The following is a 4,933-nucleotide window of genomic DNA, read 5'->3' on the forward strand; positions in this document are numbered from 1 at the left end:
ACAGCAGAGAGTGGTCTGGTGCCTTGGGCTTACCTGTGACTCTCTGTGGATCTCAGTGTACCTCACACTGAAAAGAGGCTAAAATGACTTCAAGATTTATTTAGGCCTCATCTCATGTGTGGATATCCAGAAGTCAATTGGAGCCTATGACTTCCTCATTCCAGGGGTACCATTTGGGGCTCGCTCCTGGGGCCATTTCATTTGATTCTTTTTTTGTTTGTTTGTTTGTTTTTCGAGACAGGGTTTCTCTGTGTAGCCTTGGTCGCGCTGGACTCACTTTGTAGACCAGGCTGGCCTCGAACTCACAGAGATCCACCTGCCTCTGCCTCCCGAGTGCTGAGATTAAAGGCCTGCGCCACCATCTTTTTATTTTAGTTTTGTTTTTGCTAGTTTCCTAACAAAAGCCAGAGGTTACATTCCCTAGGAGGTTTCTGTAGGCCTTTTGTTTTCTCTCTCTGGTAACTTTAGCCTTGTTTTGTGCGCCATACCTTTTCAAGATTCTTATCCTAGACAACAGCAGGATTGGCTACATGTTTAGTAGGCCATCAGTGAGGGTCCTGTGAGGCAGCGGTTAAGACAAGGAGCTGTGAGTCAGGCTGCCTCGGAGCACAGGGGGGAGAGGCAGACCCTGCTGAGTCAGGCTGCCTCAGAGGACAGGTTGACCTGAGAATGAGGCTGCAGAATTGAGTCCAATTGCAGGGGCAAAAGGGCAGGACCGTGGATGGCCACGTGAGCAGTTGGTTGATGGATGGCAAGTTCGAAAAGGAGAACAGGAGGACGGGTAGACAACAGTTCCAATAGGCCATCACCAACAGCTGGAAATGGGGGGGGGGGCGTCCTCTGAAGGCCCCCAGGTAGTGAGAGCTCTCCGGGTGTTGGTCCCTTATTGTACACAACAGGTCAGTAGAGGCTATAACTATGGTGTATAAAGTGAGTAGGTGCCTGCTCTAAGGTATGGTAGAGGGGAAGAGTTCAGCCAGAGGCATCTGGGCGAGTCCAGAGCAAGAGAGAAAGTAGTGTGCTAAACATGACAAGCAGGCCATGGGGTTGAGGAAGAAGAGAGGAAGACAAAAGAGAGTGAAAGAGGCGGGGGTGGCAGGGGGAGGAGAGTGTGAAAAGAGGGGGCCAAGAGTGCACATGGCTGAAATGACTGGTTTATATAGGAATGAGGAGGGGGCGGGGAGAAAGCCCCTGGGCTGGAGGAGTTTAGGGTGGGGGTGGGGGTCAGAAGAGCTGAGAGGAGCCACAGGTATTGAGTGAGCCTAGAGGCCAGCATGCACTTTGGTATGCTTACAGGCACACAGGTAGCCACTTACCCTGAGTTTCTTTTAGACCTAGCATAATATGACAGTGCTAGACCACCACCTCTTTATTGTGTCTAGGTGAAAGAATTGCCCCCTTTTGTGTGCTAAGTCATCTCTCCTGCCCCCATAAATATTTTTCTTTTCTTTCTTTTTTTTTTTTTTTTAAGATTTATTTATTATTATGTATACAGTGTTGTGCCTGCATGTACATTTGCGGGCCAGAAGAGGGCATCAGATCACATTATAGGTGGTTGTGAGCCACCATATGGTGGCTGGGAATTGAGCTCAGGATCTCTGGAAGAGCAGTCAGTGCTCTTAACCTCTGAGTATCTCTCCAGCCCCCCTTAAATATTTTTCAAGATGTAAAAGATTATCTTGGTATAGTGCTGCACACCTTTAACACCAGCAATGTGGAAGCGGAGGCAGGCAGATCAGAGTTCAAGGCCAGCCTGGACTACAGAGCAAGTTTCAGGACAGCCAATGCTACACAGAGAAACCACACCTCAAAAAACACACAAACAAACATGCCAGGCATGATGGCACATGCCTGTATTCCCAGCACTCAGGGAGGAAGAGGCAGGCTGCTCTCTGGGAGTTCAAGGCCAGCCTGGTCTACAAAGTGAGTCTAGGACAGCCAAAGCCACACGGAGAAACCCTGTCTCAAACAAAACAAAACAAAAAGGAGCCCTTGAGGTCCTTGCTGCAGGAACCCACTTAGGTGGCACCAACCCTGACTTTCAGATGGAGCAGTACATCTACAAAAGGAAGAGTGACGGCATCTACATCATAAATCTGAAGAGGAAGCCAGGCGTGGTGGCACACGCCTTTAATCCCAGCACTCGGGAGGCAGAAGCAGGCGGATCGCTGTGAGTTCGAGGCCAGCCTGGTCTACAAAGCGAGTCCAGGACAGCCAAGGCTACACAGAGAAACCCTGTCTCAAAAAAACAAAAAAACAAAACAAAACAAAAAAACAATAAATCTGAAGAGGATCTGGGAGAAGCTGTTGCCTGCAGCTCAGGCTATTGTTGCCATTGAGAACCCTGCTGACGTCAGCGTCGTCTCCTCCAGGAACACTGGCCAGCGAGCTGTGCTGAAGTTTGCTGCGGCCACTCACTGGAGCCACTCCCATTGCTGGCCACTTCACACCTGGGACCTTCACCAACCAGATCCAAGCAGCCTTCAGAGAGCCACGGCTTCTAGTGGTGACTGACCCTAGGGATGACCACCAGCCCCTCACAGAGGCCTCTTACGTCAACCTGCCCACCATCGCTCTGTGCAACACGGATTCTCCTCTGCGCTATGTGGACATTGCCATCCCATGCAACAACAAGGGAGCTCACTCAGCGGGTCTGATGTGGTGGATGCTGGCCTGGGAAGTACTCCAAATGCATGGCAACATCTCCTGTGAGCACCCATGAGAGGTTATGCCTGATCTTTACTTCTGCCGAGACCCAGAAGAGACTGAGAAGGAGGAGCAGGCTGCTGCTGAGAAGGCCATGACCAAGGAGGAATTCCAGGGCAAGTGGACTGTGCCAGCTCCCGAGTTCACCGCTGCTCAGCCACAGGTGGCCGACTGGTCTGAGCGTGTGCAGGTGCCCTCAGTACCCACCCAACAGTTCCCTACTGAGGACTGGTCAACAGCTCCCACAGCGCAGACTACCGAGTGGGTTGGAGCCACCACAGAGTGGTCCTGAGCTGCTCCACAGACCCCTATCTGAGCAAAGGGTGGAAGGAAAATGAAGTTCCTAAAAGCTGGAAAAAAAGGAAGGAAGGAAGGAAGAAAGAAAAAGACACCTTAGTTTCGTTAGTGTGTACTTAACATGAGACAGTTTAAGCAAATAATCTGAAGCATATAGTTCCCAATTAAGTAAGTAAGATAAGCAGGGAGGTCATGGCACACACCTTTAATCCCAGCACTCGGGATTCTGAGGCAGGAGGATATCTGTGAGTTCGAGGCCAGCCTGGTCTACAAAGTGAGTCCAGGACAGCCAAGGCCACACAGAGAAATCCTGTCTCGAAACACCAATAAATAAATAAATAAATAAATAACCCCAAAACAAAACAAAAACACGTTCATAGGGTAAGAATGGACAAGAGCCTGGAAGACAATTGCACCCACAGATATATTTCGATACATAAAGTCTCCAGAACTTTCCAATGGAGTATTTTACACCCAAGTGATTGGCAGGCCCCTTTGGATTAGCTGTTAATTCTGAGGGAGGAAGGCGGGAGGGGTGTGTCCTTTTAAGCCTGCTAGCACCCAAATATCCACCTAATGCTAGACTCTGTTCCAGACAAACCGCACATGCTCCAGACTGACTATGGGAAACACGGTGACCTCGAAGTGCCCTTTCACACTCATGGGGTCAGGGTGTGATTTTCTAGCTGCACCAAAGAACGTCTCCAGGGTAAAGACACTTGCCACCAAGCCTAAGGACTTGAGTTCAGTTCCCAGCACCCACATGACAGAAGGAGAAAACAGACCCCTGTAAGCTGCTCTCTTACCTCCACATGTACACCATGGCACGTGCATACACATACACCCACACCTTCCCCCGCACACACAAAACAGATAAGTAAATATAATAAAAGCATTTTAAAGAAAGAAATCCAGAGGCCGGGCGTGGTGGCGCACGCCTTTAATCCCAGCACTTGGGAGGCAGAGGCAGGTGGATCGCTGTGAGTTCGAGGCCAGCCTGGTCTACAAAGTGAGTCCAGGACAGCCAAGGCTACACAGAGAGACTCTGTCTCGAAAAACCAAAAAAAAAAAAAAAAAAAAAAAAAAAGAAAGAAATCCACCCCCACCTCCCACAACCCCACTCCTGTCCCAAGAGAACCTCGACACCTGTCTCGCTTGAGTCAGAGAAATACAATCCCTTTGCCTCATCAGGACAGCCTCCTACCTCAAAGCCTACATGGTGGCTCAGTGACTCTGGTTTCAGGAGGTCTGTCACTCCCTTTCTGGCTTCTGTGGGTACAGACATTCGCACAGTGCACATACATACACAAAGGCAAAGCACTCATACACATAAAATGGAAATGAATAAGTACTTTTAAAAAATTCAAATCAAAGCCAGGCGGTGGTGGCAGCAGGGCACGCCTTTAATCCCAGCACGCGGGAGGCAGACGCAGGTGGATCTCTGTGAGTTTGAGGCCAGCCCGGCCTACAGAGTGAGTTCCAGGACAACCAAACAAAACAAAGCAAACCAAACAAACAAAAATCTAGACCAGGTCAGGTGTCGTGGTGCATCTCTTTCAAGCCCAGCATTTAAGAAGCAGAGGCAGGTGGGTCTCTGTGAGTTCCAGGCCACTTAGAGCTATATAGTGAGAACCTGTTTTCAAACAAACAACTAGATCAAGAATCCTAGAATCAGGCCGGGCGTGGTGGCGCTTGTCTTTAATCCCAGCTCTCAGGAGGCATATGCAGGTGGATCGCTGTGAGTTTGAAGCCAGCCTGGTCTACAAAGCAAATCCAGGATAGCCAAGGCTACACAGAGAAGCCCTGTCTCAAAAACAAACAAACAAACAAAAAACAACAACAACAACAACAAAAAACAAACAATAAAAGAAATTCTAGAATCCCTTCTATACTATTTATTAACACAGCTTTAGAGGTCTTTTGTTTTTCA

The 4,933-nt window shown here is 49.1% G+C and overlaps 1 pseudogene across 1 annotated transcript; it reads left to right on the top strand.

Moving 5' to 3' along the window:
• The first annotated feature begins 2,100 nt into the window (after positions 1-2,100).
• LOC311579784 (small ribosomal subunit protein uS2-like) lies at positions 2,101-3,316 on the top strand (annotated as a pseudogene). Its single transcript has one exon. The product of its transcript is annotated as a small ribosomal subunit protein uS2-like (transcript).
• The last annotated feature ends 1,617 nt before the right edge of the window (positions 3,317-4,933 follow it).

The sequence above is a fragment of the Acomys minous genome (genome assembly GCF_964271855.1).
Source record: "Acomys minous genome assembly, chromosome: 12".
In the NCBI taxonomy this organism is placed as follows: domain Eukaryota; kingdom Metazoa; phylum Chordata; class Mammalia; order Rodentia; family Muridae; genus Acomys; species Acomys minous.